The sequence below is a fragment of the Staurois parvus genome, unplaced genomic scaffold, assembly GCF_062004578.1.
Source record: "Staurois parvus isolate SC_StPar_1 unplaced genomic scaffold, SC_StPar_1.0 ptg000662l, whole genome shotgun sequence".
Classification (NCBI taxonomy): domain Eukaryota; kingdom Metazoa; phylum Chordata; class Amphibia; order Anura; family Ranidae; genus Staurois; species Staurois parvus.
In genome coordinates, this window is record NW_028318458.1 from 1068438 (window position 1) to 1088233 (window position 19796).

The 19796-nt window shown below is 45.9% G+C and overlaps 22 non-coding genes across 22 annotated transcripts; 11 read left to right on the top strand and 11 right to left on the bottom strand.

Moving 5' to 3' along the window:
- Positions 1-606: 606 nt before the first annotated feature.
- Positions 607-679, bottom strand: TRNAM-CAU (transfer RNA methionine (anticodon CAU)). The gene has a single exon. It is a non-coding gene; the product is annotated as a tRNA-Met (tRNA).
- Positions 680-798: 119 nt separating this feature from the next.
- On the top strand, positions 799-870 carry TRNAE-UUC (transfer RNA glutamic acid (anticodon UUC)). The gene has a single exon. It is a non-coding gene; the product is annotated as a tRNA-Glu (tRNA).
- A 1503-nt stretch (positions 871-2373) lies between these two features.
- TRNAM-CAU (transfer RNA methionine (anticodon CAU)) lies at positions 2374-2446 on the bottom strand. Its single transcript has one exon. It is a non-coding gene; the product is annotated as a tRNA-Met (tRNA).
- A 119-nt stretch (positions 2447-2565) lies between these two features.
- On the top strand, positions 2566-2637 carry TRNAE-UUC (transfer RNA glutamic acid (anticodon UUC)). Its single transcript has one exon. It is a non-coding gene; the product is annotated as a tRNA-Glu (tRNA).
- A 1503-nt stretch (positions 2638-4140) lies between these two features.
- On the bottom strand, positions 4141-4213 carry TRNAM-CAU (transfer RNA methionine (anticodon CAU)). Its single transcript has one exon. It is a non-coding gene; the product is annotated as a tRNA-Met (tRNA).
- A 119-nt stretch (positions 4214-4332) lies between these two features.
- Positions 4333-4404, top strand: TRNAE-UUC (transfer RNA glutamic acid (anticodon UUC)). The gene has a single exon. It is a non-coding gene; the product is annotated as a tRNA-Glu (tRNA).
- A 1503-nt stretch (positions 4405-5907) lies between these two features.
- TRNAM-CAU (transfer RNA methionine (anticodon CAU)) lies at positions 5908-5980 on the bottom strand. The gene has a single exon. It is a non-coding gene; the product is annotated as a tRNA-Met (tRNA).
- Positions 5981-6099: 119 nt separating this feature from the next.
- Positions 6100-6171, top strand: TRNAE-UUC (transfer RNA glutamic acid (anticodon UUC)). The gene has a single exon. It is a non-coding gene; the product is annotated as a tRNA-Glu (tRNA).
- Positions 6172-7674: 1503 nt separating this feature from the next.
- Positions 7675-7747, bottom strand: TRNAM-CAU (transfer RNA methionine (anticodon CAU)). The gene has a single exon. It is a non-coding gene; the product is annotated as a tRNA-Met (tRNA).
- A 119-nt stretch (positions 7748-7866) lies between these two features.
- TRNAE-UUC (transfer RNA glutamic acid (anticodon UUC)) lies at positions 7867-7938 on the top strand. The gene has a single exon. It is a non-coding gene; the product is annotated as a tRNA-Glu (tRNA).
- Positions 7939-9441: 1503 nt separating this feature from the next.
- TRNAM-CAU (transfer RNA methionine (anticodon CAU)) lies at positions 9442-9514 on the bottom strand. The gene has a single exon. It is a non-coding gene; the product is annotated as a tRNA-Met (tRNA).
- A 119-nt stretch (positions 9515-9633) lies between these two features.
- On the top strand, positions 9634-9705 carry TRNAE-UUC (transfer RNA glutamic acid (anticodon UUC)). Its single transcript has one exon. It is a non-coding gene; the product is annotated as a tRNA-Glu (tRNA).
- Positions 9706-11208: 1503 nt separating this feature from the next.
- On the bottom strand, positions 11209-11281 carry TRNAM-CAU (transfer RNA methionine (anticodon CAU)). The gene has a single exon. It is a non-coding gene; the product is annotated as a tRNA-Met (tRNA).
- Positions 11282-11400: 119 nt separating this feature from the next.
- On the top strand, positions 11401-11472 carry TRNAE-UUC (transfer RNA glutamic acid (anticodon UUC)). Its single transcript has one exon. It is a non-coding gene; the product is annotated as a tRNA-Glu (tRNA).
- A 1503-nt stretch (positions 11473-12975) lies between these two features.
- On the bottom strand, positions 12976-13048 carry TRNAM-CAU (transfer RNA methionine (anticodon CAU)). The gene has a single exon. It is a non-coding gene; the product is annotated as a tRNA-Met (tRNA).
- A 119-nt stretch (positions 13049-13167) lies between these two features.
- On the top strand, positions 13168-13239 carry TRNAE-UUC (transfer RNA glutamic acid (anticodon UUC)). Its single transcript has one exon. It is a non-coding gene; the product is annotated as a tRNA-Glu (tRNA).
- A 1503-nt stretch (positions 13240-14742) lies between these two features.
- On the bottom strand, positions 14743-14815 carry TRNAM-CAU (transfer RNA methionine (anticodon CAU)). The gene has a single exon. It is a non-coding gene; the product is annotated as a tRNA-Met (tRNA).
- A 119-nt stretch (positions 14816-14934) lies between these two features.
- Positions 14935-15006, top strand: TRNAE-UUC (transfer RNA glutamic acid (anticodon UUC)). Its single transcript has one exon. It is a non-coding gene; the product is annotated as a tRNA-Glu (tRNA).
- Positions 15007-16509: 1503 nt separating this feature from the next.
- Positions 16510-16582, bottom strand: TRNAM-CAU (transfer RNA methionine (anticodon CAU)). Its single transcript has one exon. It is a non-coding gene; the product is annotated as a tRNA-Met (tRNA).
- Positions 16583-16701: 119 nt separating this feature from the next.
- Positions 16702-16773, top strand: TRNAE-UUC (transfer RNA glutamic acid (anticodon UUC)). Its single transcript has one exon. It is a non-coding gene; the product is annotated as a tRNA-Glu (tRNA).
- Positions 16774-18276: 1503 nt separating this feature from the next.
- Positions 18277-18349, bottom strand: TRNAM-CAU (transfer RNA methionine (anticodon CAU)). The gene has a single exon. It is a non-coding gene; the product is annotated as a tRNA-Met (tRNA).
- Positions 18350-18468: 119 nt separating this feature from the next.
- On the top strand, positions 18469-18540 carry TRNAE-UUC (transfer RNA glutamic acid (anticodon UUC)). The gene has a single exon. It is a non-coding gene; the product is annotated as a tRNA-Glu (tRNA).
- The last annotated feature ends 1256 nt before the right edge of the window (positions 18541-19796 follow it).

Below are 19796 nucleotides of genomic sequence, written 5' to 3' on the forward strand. Positions count from 1 at the left end.
CAGAAGCGGTCCTTCTCCAGTTTCCCACAGTTGCTAAAAAGGGCCTAATCCACGTCAAGGCTGGGAGTCCAACGTTTGCGGGTAAAGATAGGAGGGAATGCTATTTCTTTTGGGCTTCTTTCCAAGGAAGCCAAATCCATGCACAAATCATTTCCCACCGGTAATCATGCAGTGAGGAAAAGCGGCGAAAGGGGGAAGTTAAAGTACCCGTGCTGTTCAAAGGCAAAGAAAGCGTTTTGAAATCAGGGAGGACAACAAGGTGGGGACTTTTCCCATTTTTCCCACCTTTGTAAAAGCCCTTTTGAATCCTCTGTTCTGTTTTCTTTCTGTGTGATGAAAGGGAGTGAAGCCCGTGACATGGTGGATGTGTGGAAAATGCATGTGTTTTTTTCCAGGGTGAGTAGACAGTGTATTTTGCAAGCTCTGTTAGATGCAGAGTTGGCGATTTCGGCTCCTGAGGAAAATGGTGGAGGGCATAGGAGCTTTGAAAGCTTGAGCTGCTGATGACTTTTCCCTGGATATGGCTTCTTGCAAAGCTTGAAAGATGCAGAGTAGCGGCTTTCAGCCATTAAGGACTCCAAGTGGCAGAAAAAGCCTAGAGAAGAGTGCCCCGTGTGAGGATCGAACTCACGACCTTCAGATTATGAGACTGACGCGCTACCTACTGCGCTAACGAGGCTGCGTGCTGGAAGATGGGCACTTGTCCCCCCTGCCCACCACGCTTGAAAGACCATGGCGGTGCTAGTTTTCTTCTCGCTTTGGTTTTCTCTATTTCTCCCACAGCAGCCTTGGCAGTTTTCCCATATGGTCTAGCGGTTAGGATTCCTGGTTTTCACCCAGGCGGCCCGGGTTCGACTCCCGGTATGGGAAATGCAAGCCGTTTTAGTGACACGCTTGCTCCTGCTGCTTAAACCTGCCAAACTCTTTTCCCCTTGCAACCTCAAATCATTCCCTTGTTGGCAAAGTACCAAGCAACGCAACATACATGCTCTGCTTCAACAACCCCTAGTGCTTTACTTCCAACTGCTTTACAAATCTGCCCGCATAGTCCAGCGGGTCTTGCTTCTTTGCCTCCCTCTCTCTACGCTCATTTTGAGGACAATTTATCAAAGAGTCGAAAGACATGCGAAGACTAAAAACTTGCAAACACTCACAGTCATCACTGACCGGTCATAAAAACCCAATGAAATCAACGAAGAAAACCCCAGGCGACATTAAGAATATTCCGTCCCCACCTTGCCTTCATGGAAGGAAAACAAAACAAAACAAAGGCCTACACTATGGCAGGACTGGTGGACCCAGTTTTGGTGCCGCAGATAAAACAGAAACAAATCATTGCACATTCTTACAAAGAAACAACATCCACAGTGGTTATCATACGCTGAGAGCAAACCATGAACTAAAGGCAAAGCCAAAGAGCCTCGGCTTTTCATGTGCCAAGAGAAAAGGGTGAAACTGAGAAGGACCAGAAAGATCTTTCACTCTTTTTTTGAAAAAAAAAAACCAAAAACTCTTTACATTCCTCTCTGTCTCTTCAATTTCATTCCCTGTCTTGTCCAAGTGCTGAGCAATGGGGCACATGTGCTTGCTTTCAACAAGCCTTATTGGGCTTGATATGAAATTGCTTTTGGAAATCTGGCCTTTCATTTCAAAGAGGTTGCTGCTTTTCTTCCGCTTTTTGCCACTCCTTCTATAAGATGCTGAGAGACACTATTAAAAAGCCTTTGAAACATAGCAAAGTGAAGCAAAAACACTCAATGCCCATTTCAGAAGCGGTCCTTCTCCAGTTTCCCACAGTTGCTAAAAAGGGCCTAATCCACGTCAAGGCTGGGAGTCCAACGTTTGCGGGTAAAGATAGGAGGGAATGCTATTTCTTTTGGGCTTCTTTCCAAGGAAGCCAAATCCATGCACAAATCATTTCCCACCGGTAATCATGCAGTGAGGTAAAGCGGCGAAAGGGGGAAGTTAAAGTACCCGTGCTGTTCAAAGGCAAAGAAAGCGTTTTGAAATCAGGGAGGACAACAAGGTGGGGACTTTTCCCATTTTTCCCACCTTTGTAAAAGCCCTTTTGAATCCTCTGTTCTGTTTTCTTTCTGTGTGATGAAAGGGAGTGAAGCCCGTGACATGGTGGATGTGTGGAAAATGCATGTGTTTTTTTCCAGGGTGAGTAGACAGTGTATGTTGCAAGCTCTGTTAGATGCAGAGTTGGCGATTTCGGCTCCTGAGGAAAATGGTGGAGGGCAAAGGAGCTTTGAAAGCTTGAGCTGCTGATGACTTTTCCCTGGATATGGCTTCTTGCAAAGCTTGAAAGATGCAGAGTAGCGGCTTTCAGCCATTAAGGACTCCAAGTGGCAGAAAAAGCCTAGAGAAGAGTGCCTCGTGTGAGGATCGAACTCACGACCTTCAGATTATGAGACTGACGCGCTACCTACTGCGCTAACGAGGCTGCGTGCTGGAAGATGGGCACTTGTCCCCCCTGCCCACCACGCTTGGAAGACCATGGCGGTGCTAGTTTTCTTCTCGCTTTGGTTTTCTCTATTTCTCCCACAGCAGCCTTGGCAGTTTTCCCATATGGTCTAGCGGTTAGGATTCCTGGTTTTCACCCAGGCGGCCCGGGTTCGACTCCCGGTATGGGAAATGCAAGACATTTTAGTGACACGCTTGCTCCTGCTGCTTAAACCTGCCAAACTCTTTTCCCCTTGCAACCTCAAATCATTCCCTTGTTGGCAAAGTACCAAGCAACGCAACATACATGCTCTGCTTCAACAACCCCTAGTGCTTTACTTCCAACTGCTTTACAAATCTGCCCGCATAGTCCAGCGGGTCTTGCTGCTTTGCCTCCCTCTCTCTACGCTCATTTTGAGGACAATTTATCAAAGAGTCGAAACACATGCGAACACTAAAAACTTGCAAACACTCACAGTCATCACTGACCGGTCATAAAAACCCAATGAAATCAACGAAGAAAACCCCAGGCGACATTAAGAATATTCCGTCCCCACCTTGCCTTCATGGAAGGAAAACAAAACAAAACAAAGGCCTACACTATGGCAGGACTGGTGGACCCAGTTTTGGTGCCGCAGATAAAACAGAAACAAATCATTGCACATTCTTACAAAGAAACAACATCCACAGTGGTTATCATACGCTGAGAGCAAACCATGAACTAAAGGCAAAGCCAAAGAGCCTCGGCTTTTCATGTGCCAAGAGAAAAGGGTGAAACTGAGAAGGACCAGAAAGATCTTTCACTCTTTTTTTGAAAAAAAAAAACCAAAAACTCTTTACATTCCTCTCTGTCTCTTCAATTTCATTCCCTGTCTTGTCCAAGTGCTGAGCAATGGGGCACATGTGCTTGCTTTCAACAAGCCTTATTGGGCTTGATATGAAATTGCTTTTGGAAATCTGGCCTTTCATTTCAAAGAGGTTGCTGCTTTTCTTCCGCTTTTCGCCACTCCTTCTATAAGATGCTGAGAGACACTATTAAAAAGCCTTTGAAACATAGCAAAGTGAAGCAAAAACACTCAATGCCCATTTCAGAAGCGGTCCTTCTCCAGTTTCCCACAGTTGCTAAAAAGGGCCTAATCCACGTCAAGGCTGGGAGTCCAACGTTTGCGGGTAAAGATAGGAGGGAATGCTATTTCTTTTGGGCTTCTTTCCAAGGAAGCCAAATCCATGCACAAATCATTTCCCACCGGTAATCATGCAGTGAGGAAAAGCGGCGAAAGGGGGAAGTTAAAGTACCCGTGCTGTTCAAAGGCAAAGAAAGCGTTTTGAAATCAGGGAGGACAACAAGGTGGGGACTTTTCCCATTTTTCCCACCTTTGTAAAAGCCCTTTTGAATCCTCTGTTCTGTTTTCTTTCTGTGTGATGAAAGGGAGTGAAGCCCGTGACATGGTGGATGTGTGGAAAATGCATGTGTTTTTTTCCAGGGTGAGTAGACAGTGTATGTTGCAAGCTCTGTTAGATGCAGAGTTGGCGATTTCGGCTCCTGAGGAAAATGGTGGAGGGCATAGGAGCTTTGAAAGCTTGAGCTGCTGATGACTTTTCCCTGGATATGGCTTCTTGCAAAGCTTGAAAGATGCAGAGTAGCGGCTTTCAGCCATTAAGGACTCCAAGTGGCAGAAAAAGCCTAGAGAAGAGTGCCCCGTCTGAGGATCGAACTCACGACCTTCAGATTATGAGACTGACGCGCTACCTACTGCGCTAACGAGGCTGCGTGCTGGAAGATGGGCACTTGTCCCCCCTGCCCACCACGCTTGGAAGACCATGGCGGTGCTAGTTTTCTTCTCGCTTTGGTTTTCTCTATTTCTCCCACAGCAGCCTTGGCAGTTTTCCCATATGGTCTAGCGGTTAGGATTCCTGGTTTTCACCCAGGCGGCCCGGGTTCGACTCCCGGTATGGGAAATGCAAGCCGTTTTAGTGACACGCTTGCTCCTGCTGCTTAAACCTGCCAAACTCTTTTCCCCTTGCAACCTCAAATCATTCCCTTGTTGGCAAAGTACCAAGCAACGCAACATACATACTCTGCTTCAACAACCCCTAGTGCTTTACTTCCAACTGCTTTACAAATCTGCCCGCATAGTCCAGCGGGTCTTGCTGCTTTGCCTCCCTCTCTCTACGCTCATTTTGAGGACAATTTATCAAAGAGTCGAAAGACATGCGAACACTAAAAACTTGCAAACACTCACAGTCATCACTGACCGGTCATAAAAACCCAATGAAATCAACGAAGAAAACCCCAGGCGACATTAAGAATATTCCGTCCCCACCTTGCCTTCATGGAAGGAAAACAAAACAAAACAAAGGCCTACACTATGGCAGGACTGGTGGACCCAGTTTTGGTGCCGCAGATAAAACAGAAACAAATCATTGCACATTCTTACAAAGAAACAACATCCACAGTGGTTATCATACGCTGAGAGCAAACCATGAACTAAAGGCAAAGCCAAAGAGCCTCGGCTTTTCATGTGCCAAGAGAAAAGGGTGAAACTGAGAAGGACCAGAAAGATCTTTCACTCTTTTTTTGAAAAAAAACAACCAAAAACTCTTTACATTCCTTTCTGTCTCTTCAATTTCATTCCCTGTCTTGTCCAAGTGCTGAGCAATGGGGCACATGTGCTTGCTTTCAACAAGCCTTATTGGGCTTGATATGAAATTGCTTTTGGAAATCTGGCCTTTCATTTCAAAGAGGTTGCTGCTTTTTTTCCGCTTTTCGCCACTCCTTCTATAAGATGCTGAGAGACACTATTAAAAAGACTTTGAAACATAGCAAAGTGAAGCAAAAACACTCAATGCCCATTTCAGAAGCGGTCCTTCTCCAGTTTCCCACAGTTGCTAAAAAGGGCCTAATCCACGTCAAGGCTGGGAGTCCAACGTTTGCGGGTAAAGATAGGAGGGAATGCTATTTCTTTTGGGCTTCTTTTCAAGGAAGCCAAATCCATGCACAAATCATTTCCCACCGGTAATCATGCAGTGAGGAAAAGCGGCAAAAGGGGGAAGTTAAAGTACCCGTGCTATTCAAAGGCAAAGAAAGCGTTTTGAAATCAGGGAGGACAACAAGGTGGGGACTTTTCCCATTTTTCCCACCTTTGTAAAAGCCCTTTTGGATCCTCTGTTCTGTTTTCTTTCTGTGTGATGAAAGGGAGTGAAGCCCGTGACATGGTGGATGTGTGGAAAATGCATGTGTTTTTTTCCAGGGTGAGTAGACAGTGTATGTTGCAAGCTCTGTTAGATGCAGAGTTGGCGATTTCGGCTCCTGAGGAAAATGGTGGAGGGCAAAGGAGCTTTGAAAGCTTGAGCTGCTGATGACTTTTCCCTGGATATGGCTTCTTGCAAAGCTTGAAAGATGCAGAGTAGCGGCTTTCAGCCATTAAGGACTCCAAGTGGCAGAAAAAGCCTAGAGAAGAGTGCCTCGTGTGAGGATCGAACTCACGACCTTCAGATTATGAGACTGACGCGCTACCTACTGCGCTAACGAGGCTGCGTGCTGGAAGATGGGCACTTGTCCCCCCTGCCCACCACGCTTGGAAGACCATGGCGGTGCTAGTTTTCTTCTCGCTTTGGTTTTCTCTATTTCTCCCACAGCAGCCTTGGCAGTTTTCCCATATGGTCTAGCGGTTAGGATTCCTGGTTTTCACCCAGGCGGCCCGGGTTCGACTCCCGGTATGGGAAATGCAAGACATTTTAGTGACACGCTTGCTCCTGCTGCTTAAACCTGCCAAACTCTTTTCCCCTTGCAACCTCAAATCATTCCCTTGTTGGCAAAGTACCAAGCAACGCAACATACATGCTCTGCTTCAACAACCCCTAGTGCTTTACTTCCAACTGCTTTACAAATCTGCCCGCATAGTCCAGCGGGTCTTGCTGCTTTGCCTCCCTCTCTCTACGCTCATTTTGAGGACAATTTATCAAAGAGTCGAAACACATGCGAACACTAAAAACTTGCAAACACTCACAGTCATCACTGACCGGTCATAAAAACCCAATGAAATCAACGAAGAAAACCCCAGGCGACATTAAGAATATTCCGTCCCCACCTTGCCTTCATGGAAGGAAAACAAAACAAAACAAAGGCCTACACTATGGCAGGACTGGTGGACCCAGTTTTGGTGCCGCAGATAAAACAGAAACAAATCATTGCACATTCTTACAAAGAAACAACATCCACAGTGGTTATCATACGCTGAGAGCAAACCATGAACTAAAGGCAAAGCCAAAGAGCCTCGGCTTTTCATGTGCCAAGAGAAAAGGGTGAAACTGAGAAGGACCAGAAAGATCTTTCACTCTTTTTTTGAAAAAAAAAAACCAAAAACTCTTTACATTCCTCTCTGTCTCTTCAATTTCATTCCCTGTCTTGTCCAAGTGCTGAGCAATGGGGCACATGTGCTTGCTTTCAACAAGCCTTATTGGGCTTGATATGAAATTGCTTTTGGAAATCTGGCCTTTCATTTCAAAGAGGTTGCTGCTTTTCTTCCGCTTTTCGCCACTCCTTCTATAAGATGCTGAGAGACACTATTAAAAAGCCTTTGAAACATAGCAAAGTGAAGCAAAAACACTCAATGCCCATTTCAGAAGCGGTCCTTCTCCAGTTTCCCACAGTTGCTAAAAAGGGCCTAATCCACGTCAAGGCTGGGAGTCCAACGTTTGCGGGTAAAGATAGGAGGGAATGCTATTTCTTTTGGGCTTCTTTCCAAGGAAGCCAAATCCATGCACAAATCATTTCCCACCGGTAATCATGCAGTGAGGAAAAGCGGCGAAAGGGGGAAGTTAAAGTACCCGTGCTGTTCAAAGGCAAAGAAAGCGTTTTGAAATCAGGGAGGACAACAAGGTGGGGACTTTTCCCATTTTTCCCACCTTTGTAAAAGCCCTTTTGAATCCTCTGTTCTGTTTTCTTTCTGTGTGATGAAAGGGAGTGAAGCCCGTGACATGGTGGATGTGTGGAAAATGCATGTGTTTTTTTCCAGGGTGAGTAGACAGTGTATGTTGCAAGCTCTGTTAGATGCAGAGTTGGCGATTTCGGCTCCTGAGGAAAATGGTGGAGGGCATAGGAGCTTTGAAAGCTTGAGCTGCTGATGACTTTTCCCTGGATATGGCTTCTTGCAAAGCTTGAAAGATGCAGAGTAGCGGCTTTCAGCCATTAAGGACTCCAAGTGGCAGAAAAAGCCTAGAGAAGAGTGCCCCGTCTGAGGATCGAACTCACGACCTTCAGATTATGAGACTGACGCGCTACCTACTGCGCTAACGAGGCTGCGTGCTGGAAGATGGGCACTTGTCCCCCCTGCCCACCACGCTTGGAAGACCATGGCGGTGCTAGTTTTCTTCTCGCTTTGGTTTTCTCTATTTCTCCCACAGCAGCCTTGGCAGTTTTCCCATATGGTCTAGCGGTTAGGATTCCTGGTTTTCACCCAGGCGGCCCGGGTTCGACTCCCGGTATGGGAAATGCAAGCCGTTTTAGTGACACGCTTGCTCCTGCTGCTTAAACCTGCCAAACTCTTTTCCCCTTGCAACCTCAAATCATTCCCTTGTTGGCAAAGTACCAAGCAACGCAACATACATACTCTGCTTCAACAACCCCTAGTGCTTTACTTCCAACTGCTTTACAAATCTGCCCGCATAGTCCAGCGGGTCTTGCTGCTTTGCCTCCCTCTCTCTACGCTCATTTTGAGGACAATTTATCAAAGAGTCGAAAGACATGCGAACACTAAAAACTTGCAAACACTCACAGTCATCACTGACCGGTCATAAAAACCCAATGAAATCAACGAAGAAAACCCCAGGCGACATTAAGAATATTCCGTCCCCACCTTGCCTTCATGGAAGGAAAACAAAACAAAACAAAGGCCTACACTATGGCAGGACTGGTGGACCCAGTTTTGGTGCCGCAGATAAAACAGAAACAAATCATTGCACATTCTTACAAAGAAACAACATCCACAGTGGTTATCATACGCTGAGAGCAAACCATGAACTAAAGGCAAAGCCAAAGAGCCTCGGCTTTTCATGTGCCAAGAGAAAAGGGTGAAACTGAGAAGGACCAGAAAGATCTTTCACTCTTTTTTTGAAAAAAAACAACCAAAAACTCTTTACATTCCTTTCTGTCTCTTCAATTTCATTCCCTGTCTTGTCCAAGTGCTGAGCAATGGGGCACATGTGCTTGCTTTCAACAAGCCTTATTGGGCTTGATATGAAATTGCTTTTGGAAATCTGGCCTTTCATTTCAAAGAGGTTGCTGCTTTTTTTCCGCTTTTCGCCACTCCTTCTATAAGATGCTGAGAGACACTATTAAAAAGACTTTGAAACATAGCAAAGTGAAGCAAAAACACTCAATGCCCATTTCAGAAGCGGTCCTTCTCCAGTTTCCCACAGTTGCTAAAAAGGGCCTAATCCACGTCAAGGCTGGGAGTCCAACGTTTGCGGGTAAAGATAGGAGGGAATGCTATTTCTTTTGGGCTTCTTTTCAAGGAAGCCAAATCCATGCACAAATCATTTCCCACCGGTAATCATGCAGTGAGGAAAAGCGGCAAAAGGGGGAAGTTAAAGTACCCGTGCTATTCAAAGGCAAAGAAAGCGTTTTGAAATCAGGGAGGACAACAAGGTGGGGACTTTTCCCATTTTTCCCACCTTTGTAAAAGCCCTTTTGGATCCTCTGTTCTGTTTTCTTTCTGTGTGATGAAAGGGAGTGAAGCCCGTGACATGGTGGATGTGTGGAAAATGCATGTGTTTTTTTCCAGGGTGAGTAGACAGTGTATGTTGCAAGCTCTGTTAGATGCAGAGTTGGCGATTTCGGCTCCTGAGGAAAATGGTGGAGGGCAAAGGAGCTTTGAAAGCTTGAGCTGCTGATGACTTTTCCCTGGATATGGCTTCTTGCAAAGCTTGAAAGATGCAGAGTAGCGGCTTTCAGCCATTAAGGACTCCAAGTGGCAGAAAAAGCCTAGAGAAGAGTGCCTCGTGTGAGGATCGAACTCACGACCTTCAGATTATGAGACTGACGCGCTACCTACTGTGCTAACGAGGCTGCGTGCTGGAAGATGGGCACTTGTCCTCCCTGCCCACCACGCTTGGAAGACCATGGCGGTGCTAGTTTTCTTCTCGCTTTGGTTTTCTCTATTTCTCCCACAGCAGCCTTGGCAGTTTTCCCATATGGTCTAGCGGTTAGGATTCCTGGTTTTCACCCAGGCGGCCCGGGTTCGACTCCCGGTATGGGAAATGCAAGACATTTTAGTGACACGCTTGCTCCTGCTGCTTAAACCTGCCAAACTCTTTTCCCCTTGCAACCTCAAATCATTCCCTTGTTGGCAAAGTACCAAGCAACACAACATACATGCTCTGCTTCAACAACCCCTAGTGCTTTACTTCCAACTGCTTTACAAATCTGCCCGCATAGTCCAGCGGGTCTTGCTGCTTTGCCTCCCTCTCTCTACGCTCATTTTGAGGACAATTTATCAAAGAGTCGAAAGACATGCGAACACTAAAAACTTGCAAACACTCACAGTCATCACTGACCGGTCATAAAAACCCAATGAAATCAACGAAGAAAACCCCAGGCGACATTAAGAATATTCCGTCCCCACCTTGCCTTCATGGAAGGAAAACAAAACAAAACAAAGGCCTACACTATGGCAGGACTGGTGGACCCAGTTTTGGTGCCGCAGATAAAACAGAAACAAATCATTGCACATTCTTACAAAGAAACAACATCCACAGTGGTTATCATACGCTGAGAGCAAACCATGAACTAAAGGCAAAGCCAAAGAGCCTCGGCTTTTCATGTGCCAAGAGAAAAGGGTGAAACTGAGAAGGACCAGAAAGATCTTTCACTCTTTTTTTGAAAAAAAAAAACCAAAAACTCTTTACATTCCTCTCTGTCTCTTCAATTTCATTCCCTGTCTTGTCCAAGTGCTGAGCAATGGGGCACATGTGCTTGCTTTCAACAAGCCTTATTGGGCTTGATATGAAATTGCTTTTGGAAATCTGGCCTTTCATTTCAAAGAGGTTGCTGCTTTTCTTCCGCTTTTCGCCACTCCTTCTATAAGATGCTGAGAGACACTATTAAAAAGCCTTTGAAACATAGCAAAGTGAAGCAAAAACACTCAATGCCCATTTCAGAAGCGGTCCTTCTCCAGTTTCCCACAGTTGCTAAAAAGGGCCTAATCCACGTCAAGGCTGGGAGTCCAACGTTTGCGGGTAAAGATAGGAGGGAATGCTATTTCTTTTGGGCTTCTTTCCAAGGAAGCCAAATCCATGCACAAATCATTTCCCACCGGTAATCATGCAGTGAGGAAAAGCGGCGAAAGGGGGAAGTTAAAGTACCCGTGCTGTTCAAAGGCAAAGAAAGCGTTTTGAAATCAGGGAGGACAACAAGGTGGGGACTTTTCCCATTTTTCCCACCTTTGTAAAAGCCCTTTTGAATCCTCTGTTCTGTTTTCTTTCTGTGTGATGAAAGGGAGTGAAGCCCGTGACATGGTGGATGTGTGGAAAATGCATGTGTTTTTTTCCAGGGTGAGTAGACAGTGTATGTTGCAAGCTCTGTTAGATGCAGAGTTGGCGATTTCGGCTCCTGAGGAAAATGGTGGAGGGCATAGGAGCTTTGAAAGCTTGAGCTGCTGATGACTTTTCCCTGGATATGGCTTCTTGCAAAGCTTGAAAGATGCAGAGTAGCGGCTTTCAGCCATTAAGGACTCCAAGTGGCAGAAAAAGCCTAGAGAAGAGTGCCCCGTGTGAGGATCGAACTCACGACCTTCAGATTATGAGACTGACGCGCTACCTACTGCGCTAACGAGGCTGCGTGCTGGAAGATGGGCACTTGTCCCCCCTGCCCACCACGCTTGGAAGACCATGGCGGTGCTAGTTTTCTTCTCGCTTTGGTTTTCTCTATTTCTCCCACAGTAGCCTTGGCAGTTTTCCCATATGGTCTAGCGGTTAGGATTCCTGGTTTTCACCCAGGCGGCCCGGGTTCGACTCCCGGTATGGGAAATGCAAGCCGTTTTAGTGACACGCTTGCTCCTGCTGCTTAAACCTGCCAAACTCTTTTCCCCTTGCAACCTCAAATCATTCCCTTGTTGGCAAAGTACCAAGCAACGCAACATACATGCTCTGCTTCAACAACCCCTAGTGCTTTACTTCCAACTGCTTTACAAATCTGCCCGCATAGTCCAGCGGGTCTTGCTGCTTTGCCTCCCTCTCTCTACGCTCATTTTGAGGACAATTTATCAAAGAGTCGAAAGACATGCGAACACTAAAAACTTGCAAACACTCACAGTCATCACTGACCGGTCATAAAAACCCAATGAAATCAACGAAGAAAACCCCAGGCGACATTAAGAATATTCCGTCCCCACCTTGCCTTCATGGAAGGAAAACAAAACAAAACAAAGGCCTACACTATGGCAGGACTGGTGGACCCAGTTTTGGTGCCGCAGATAAAACAGAAACAAATCATTGCACATTCTTACAAAGAAACAACATCCACAGTGGTTATCATACGCTGAGAGCAAACCATGAACTAAAGGCAAAGCCAAAGAGCCTGGGCTTTTCATGTGCCAAGAGAAAAGGGTGAAACTGAGAAGGACCAGAAAGATCTTTCACTCTTTTTTTGAAAAAAAAAAACCAAAAACTCTTTACATTCCTCTCTGTCTCTTCAATTTCATTCCCTGTCTTGTCCAAGTGCTGAGCAATGGGGCACATGTGCTTGCTTTCAACAAGCCTTATTGGGCTTGATATGAAATTGCTTTTGGAAATCTGGCCTTTCATTTCAAAGAGGTTGCTGCTTTTCTTCCGCTTTTCGCCACTCCTTCTATAAGATGCTGAGAGACACTATTAAAAAGCCTTTGAAACATAGCAAAGTGAAGCAAAAACACTCAATGCCCATTTCAGAAGCGGTCCTTCTCCAGTTTCCCACAGTTGCTAAAAAGGGCCTAATCCACGTCAAGGCTGGGAGTCCAACGTTTGCGGGTAAAGATAGGAGGGAATGCTATTTCTTTTGGGCTTCTTTCCAAGGAAGCCAAATCCATGCACAAATCATTTCCCACCGGTAATCATGCAGTGAGGAAAAGCGGCGAAAGGGGGAAGTTAAAGTACCCGTGCTGTTCAAAGGCAAAGAAAGCGTTTTGAAATCAGGGAGGACAACAAGGTGGGGACTTTTCCCATTTTTCCCACCTTTGTAAAAGCCCTTTTGAATCCTCTGTTCTGTTTTCTTTCTGTGTGATGAAAGGGAGTGAAGCCCGTGACATGGTGGATGTGTGGAAAATGCATGTGTTTTTTTCCAGGGTGAGTAGACAGTGTATGTTGCAAGCTCTGTTAGATGCAGAGTTGGCGATTTCGGCTCCTGAGGAAAATGGTGGAGGGCATAGGAGCTTTGAAAGCTTGAGCTGCTGATGACTTTTCCCTGGATATGGCTTCTTGCAAAGCTTGAAAGATGCAGAGTAGCGGCTTTCAGCCATTAAGGACTCCAAGTGGCAGAAAAAGCCTAGAGAAGAGTGCCCCGTGTGAGGATCGAACTCACGACCTTCAGATTATGAGACTGACACGCTACCTACTGCGCTAACGAGGCTGCGTGCTCAAAGATGGGCACTTGTCCCCCCTGCCCACCACGCTTGGAAGACCATGGCGGTGCTAGTTTTCTTCTCGCTTTGGTTTTCTCTATTTCTCCCACAGCAGCCTTGGCAGTTTTCCCATATGGTCTAGCGGTTAGGATTCCTGGTTTTCACCCAGGCGGCCCGGGTTCGACTCCCGGTATGGGAAATGCAAGACATTTTAGTGACACGCTTGCTCCTGCTGCTTAAACCTGCCAAACTCTTTTCCCCTTGCAACCTCAAATCATTCCCTTGTTGGCAAAGTACCAAGCAACGCAACATACATGCTCTGCTTCAACAACCCCTAGTGCTTTACTTCCAACTGCTTTACAAATCTGCCCGCATAGTCCAGCGGGTCTTGCTGCTTTGCCTCCCTCTCTCTACGCTCATTTTGAGGACAATTTATCAAAGAGTCGAAACACATGCGAAGACTAAAAACTTGCAAACACTCACAGTCATCACTGACCGGTCATAAAAACCCAATGAAATCAACGAAGAAAACCCCAGGCGACATTAAGAATATTCCGTCCCCACCTTGCCTTCATGGAAGGAAAACAAAACAAAACAAAGGCCTACACTATGGCAGGACTGGTGGACCCAGTTTTGGTGCCGCAGATAAAACAGAAACAAATCATTGCACATTCTTACAAAGAAACAACATCCACAGTGGTTATCATACGCTGAGAGCAAACCATGAACTAAAGGCAAAGCCAAAGAGCCTCGGCTTTTCATGTGCCAAGAGAAAAGGGTGAAACTGAGAAGGACCAGAAAGATCTTTCACTCTTTTTTTGAAAAAAAAAACCCAAAAACTCTTTACATTCCTCTCTGTCTCTTCAATTTCATTCCCTGTCTTGTCCAAGTGCTGAGCAATGGGGCACATGTGCTTGCTTTCAACAAGCCTTATTGGGCTTGATATGAAATTGCTTTTGGAAATCTGGCCTTTCATTTCAAAGAGGTTGCTGCTTTTCTTCCGCTTTTCGCCACTCCTTCTATAAGATGCTGAGAGACACTATTAAAAAGCCTTTGAAACATAGCAAAGTGAAGCAAAAACACTCAATGCCCATTTCAGAAGCGGTCCTTCTCCAGTTTCCCACAGTTGCTAAAAAGGGCCTAATCCACGTCAAGGCTGGGAGTCCAACGTTTGCGGGTAAAGATAGGAGGGAATGCTATTTCTTTTGGGCTTCTTTCCAAGGAAGCCAAATCCATGCACAAATCATTTCCCACCTGTAATCATGCAGTGAGGAAAAGCGGCAAAAGGGGGAAGTTAAAGTACCCGTGCTATTCAAAGGCAAAGAAAGCGTTTTGAAATCAGGGAGGACAACAAGGTGGGGACTTTTCCCATTTTTCCCACCTTTGTAAAAGCCCTTTTGGATCCTCTGTTCTGTTTTCTTTCTGTGTGATGAAAGGGAGTGAAGCCCGTGACATGGTGGATGTGTGGAAAATGCATGTGTTTTTTTCCAGGGTGAGTAGACAGTGTATGTTGCAAGCTCTGTTAGATGCAGAGTTGGCGATTTCGGCTCCTGAGGAAAATGGTGGAGGGCAAAGGAGCTTTGAAAGCTTGAGCTGCTGATGACTTTTCCCTGGATATGGCTTCTTGCAAAGCTTGAAAGATGCAGAGTAGCGGCTTTCAGCCATTAAGGACTCCAAGTGGCAGAAAAAGCCTAGAGAAGAGTGCCTCGTGTGAGGATCGAACTCACGACCTTCAGATTATGAGACTGACGCGCTACCTACTGCGCTAACGAGGCTGCGTGCTGGAAGATGGGCACTTGTCCCCCCTGCCCACCACGCTTGGAAGACCATGGCGGTGATAGTTTTCTTCTCGCTTTGGTTTTCTCTATTTCTCCCACAGCAGCCTTGGCAGTTTTCCCATATGGTCTAGCGGTTAGGATTCCTGGTTTTCACCCAGGCGGCCCGGGTTCGACTCCCGGTATGGGAAATGCAAGACATTTTAGTGACACGCTTGCTCCTGCTGCTTAAACCTGCCAAACTCTTTTCCCCTTGCAACCTCAAATCATTCCCTTGTTGGCAAAGTACCAAGCAACGCAACATACATGCTCTGCTTCAACAACCCCTAGTGCTTTACTTCCAACTGCTTTACAAATCTGCCCGCATAGTCCAGCGGGTCTTGCTGCTTTGCCTCCCTCTCTCTACGCTCATTTTGAGGACAATTTATCAAAGAGTCGAAACACATGCGAACACTAAAAACTTGCAAACACTCACAGTCATCACTGACCGGTCATAAAAACCCAATGAAATCAACAAAGAAAACCCCAGGCGACATTAAGAATATTCCGTCCCCACCTTGCCTTCATGGAAGGAAAACAAAACAAAACAAAGGCCTACACTATGGCAGGACTGGTGGACCCAGTTTTGGTGCCGCAGATAAAACAGAAACAAATCATTGCACATTCTTACAAAGAAACAACATCCACAGTGGTTATCATACGCTGAGAGCAAACCATGAACTAAAGGCAAAGCCAAAGAGCCTCGGCTTTTCATGTGCCAAGAGAAAAGGGTGAAACTGAGAAGGACCAGAAAGATCTTTCACTCTTTTTTTGAAAAAAAAAACCCAAAAACTCTTTACATTCCTCTCTGTCTCTTCAATTTCATTCCCTGTCTTGTCCAAGTGCTGAGCAATGGGGCACATGTGCTTGCTTTCAACAAGCCTTATTGGGCTTGATATGAAATTGCTTTTGGAAATCTGGCCTTTCATTTCAAAGAGGTTGCTGCTTTTCTTCCGCTTTTCGCCACTCCTTCTATAAGATGCTGAGAGACACTATTAAAAAGCCTTTGAAACATAGCAAAGTGAAGCAAAAACACTCAATGCCCATTTCAGAAGCGGTCCTTCTCCAGTTTCCCACAGTTGCTAAAAAGGGCCTAATCCACGTCAAGGCTGGGAGTCCAACGTTTGCGGGTAAAGATAGGAGGGAATGCTATTTCTTTTGGGCTTCTTTCCAAGGAAGCCAAATCCATGCACAAATCATTTCCCACCGGTAATCATGCAGTGAGGAAAAGCGGCGAAAGGGGGAAGTTAAAGTACCCGTGCTGTTCAAAGGCAAAGAAAGCGTTTTGAAATCAGGGAGGACAACAAGGTGGGGACTTTTCCCATTTTTCCCACCTTTGTAAAAGCCCTTTTGAATCCTCTGTTCTGTTTTCTTTCTGTGTGATGAAAGGGAGTGAAGCCCGTGACATGGTGGATGTGTGGAAAATGCATGTGTTTTTTTCCAGGGTGAGTAGACAGTGTATGTTGCAAGCTCTGTTAGATGCAGAGTTGGCGATTTCGGCTCCTGAGGAAAATGGTGGAGGGCATAGGAGCTTTGAAAGCTTGAGCTGCTGATGACTTTTCCCTGGATATGGCTTCTTGCAAAGCTTGAAAGATGCAGAGTAGCGGCTTTCAGCCATTAAGGACTCCAAGTGGCAGAAAAAGCCTAGAGAAGAGTGCCCCGTGTGAGGATCGAACTCACGACCTTCAGATTATGAGACTGACGCGCTACCTACTGCGCTAACGAGGCTGCGTGCTGGAAGATGGGCACTTGTCCCCCCTGCCCACCACGCTTGGAAGACCATGGCGGTGCTAGTTTTCTTCTCGCTTTGGTTTTCTCTATTTCTCCCACAGCAGCCTTGGCAGTTTTCCCATATGGTCTAGCGGTTAGGATTCCTGGTTTTCACCCAGGCGGCCTGGGTTCGACTCCCGGTATGGGAAATGCAAGACATTTTAGTGACACGCTTGCTCCTGCTGCTTAAACCTGCCAAACTCTTTTCCCCTTGCAACCTCAAATCATTCCCTTGTTGGCAAAGTACCAAGCAACGCAACATACATGCTCTGCTTCAACAACCCCTAGTGCTTTACTTCCAACTGCTTTACAAATCTGCCCGCATAGTCCAGCGGGTCTTGCTGCTTTGCCTCCCTCTCTCTACGCTCATTTTGAGGACAATTTATCAAAGAGTCGAAACACATGCGAAGACTAAAAACTTGCAAACACTCACAGTCATCACTGACCGGTCATAAAAACCCAATGAAATCAACGAAGAAAACCCCAGGCGACATTAAGAATATTCCGTCCCCACCTTGCCTTCATGGAAGGAAAACAAAACAAAACAAAGGCCTACACTATGGCAGGACTGGTGGACCCAGTTTTGGTGCCGCAGATAAAACAGAAACAAATCATTGCACATTCTTACAAAGAAACAACATCCACAGTGGTTATCATACGCTGAGAGCAAACCATGAACTAAAGGCAAAGCCAAAGAGCCTCGGCTTTTCATGTGCCAAGAGAAAAGGGTGAAACTGAGAAGGACCAGAAAGATCTTTCACTCTTTTTTTGAAAAAAAAAAACCAAAAACTCTTTACATTCCTCTCTGTCTCTTCAATTTCATTCCCTGTCTTGTCCAAGTGCTGAGCAATGGGGCACATGTGCTTGCTTTCAACAAGCCTTATTGGGCTTGATATGAAATTGCTTTTGGAAATCTGGCCTTTCATTTCAAAGAGGTTGCTGCTTTTCTTCCGCTTTTCGCCACTCCTTCTATAAGATGCTGAGAGACACTATTAAAAAGCCTTTGAAAAATAGCAAAGTGAAGCAAAAACACTCAATGCCCATTTCAGAAGCGGTCCTTCTCCAGTTTCCCACAGTTGCTAAAAAGGGCCTAATCCACGTCAAGGCTGGGAGTCCAACGTTTGCGGGTAAAGATAGGAGGGAATGCTATTTCTTTTGGGCTTCTTTCCAAGGAAGCCAAATCCATGCACAAATCATTTCCCACCTGTAATCATGCAGTGAGGAAAAGCGGCAAAAGGGGGAAGTTAAAGTACCCGTGCTATTCAAAGGCAAAGAAAGCGTTTTGAAATCAGGGAGGACAACAAGGTGGGGACTTTTCCCATTTTTCCCACCTTTGTAAAAGCCCTTTTGGATCCTCTGTTCTGTTTTCTTTCTGTGTGATGAAAGGGAGTGAAGCCCGTGACATGGTGGATGTGTGGAAAATGCATGTGTTTTTTTCCAGGGTGAGTAGACAGTGTATGTTGCAAGCTCTGTTAGATGCAGAGTTGGCGATTTCGGCTCCTGAGGAAAATGGTGGAGGGCATAGGAGCTTTGAAAGCTTGAGCTGCTGATGACTTTTCCCTGGATATGGCTTCTTGCAAAGCTTGAAAGATGCAGAGTAGCGGCTTTCAGCCATTAAGGACTCCAAGTGGCAGAAAAAGCCTAGAGAAGAGTGCCCCGTGTGAGGATCGAACTCACGACCTTCAGATTATGAGACTGACGCACTACCTACTGCGCTAACGAGGCTACGTGCTGGAAGATGGGCACTTGTCCCCCCTGCCCACCACGCTTGGAAGACCATGGCGGTGCTAGTTTTCTTCTCGCTTTGGTTTTCTCTATTTCTCCCACAACAGCCTTGGCAGTTTTCCCATATGGTCTAGCGGTTAGGATCCCTGGTTTTCACCCAGGCGGCCCGGGTTCGACTCCCGGTATGGGAAATGCAAGACATTTTAGTGACACGCTTGCTCCTGCTGCTTAAACCTGCCAAACTCTTTTCCCCTTGCAACCTCAAATCATTCCCTTGTTGGCAAAGTACCAAGCAACGCAACATACATGCTCTGCTTCAACAACCCCTAGTGCTTTACTTCCAACTGCTTTACAAATCTGCCCGCATAGTCCAGCGGGTCTTGCTGCTTTGCCTCCCTCTCTCTACGCTCATTTTGAGGACAATTTATCAAAGAGTCGAAACACATGCGAAGACTAAAAACTTGCAAACACTCACAGTCATCACTGACCGGTCATAAAAACCCAATGAAATCAACGAAGAAAACCCCAGGCGACATTAAGAATATTCCGTCCCCACCTTGCCTTCATGGAAGGAAAACAAAACAAAACAAAGGCCTACACTATGGCAGGACTGGTGGACCCAGTTTTGGTGCCGCAGATAAAACAGAAACAAATCATTGCACATTCTTACAAAGAAACAACATCCACAGTGGTTATCATACGCTGAGAGCAAACCATGAACTAAAGGCAAAGCCAAAGAGCCTCGGCTTTTCATGTGCCAAGAGAAAAGGGTGAAACTGAGAAGGACCAGAAAGATCTTTCACTCTTTTTTTGAAAAAAAAAAACCAAAAACTCTTTACATTCCTCTCTGTCTCTTCAATTTCATTCCCTGTCTTGTCCAAGTGCTGAGCAATGGGGCACATGTGCTTGCTTTCAACAAGCCTTATTGGGCTTGATATGAAATTGCTTTTGGAAATCTGGCCTTTCATTTCAAAGAGGTTGCTGCTTTTTTTCCGCTTTTCGCCACTCCTTCTATAAGATGCTGAGAGACACTATTAAAAAGCCTTTGAAACATAGCAAAGTGAAGCAAAAACACTCAATGCCCATTTCAGAAGCGGTCCTTCTCCAGTTTCCCACAGTTGCTAAAAAGGGCCTAATCCACGTCAAGGCTGGGAGTCCAACGTTTGCGGGTAAAGATAGGAGGGAATGCTATTTCTTTTGGGCTTCTTTCCAAGGAAGCCAAATCCATGCACAAATCATTTCCCACCTGTAATCATGCAGTGAGGAAAAGCGGCAAAAGGGGGAAGTTAAAGTACCCGTGCTATTCAAAGGCAAAGAAAGCGTTTTGAAATCAGGGAGGACAACAAGGTGGGGACTTTTCCCATTTTTCCCACCTTTGTAAAAGCCCTTTTGGATCCTCTGTTCTGTTTTCTTTCTGTGTGATGAAAGGGAGTGAAGCCCGTGACAT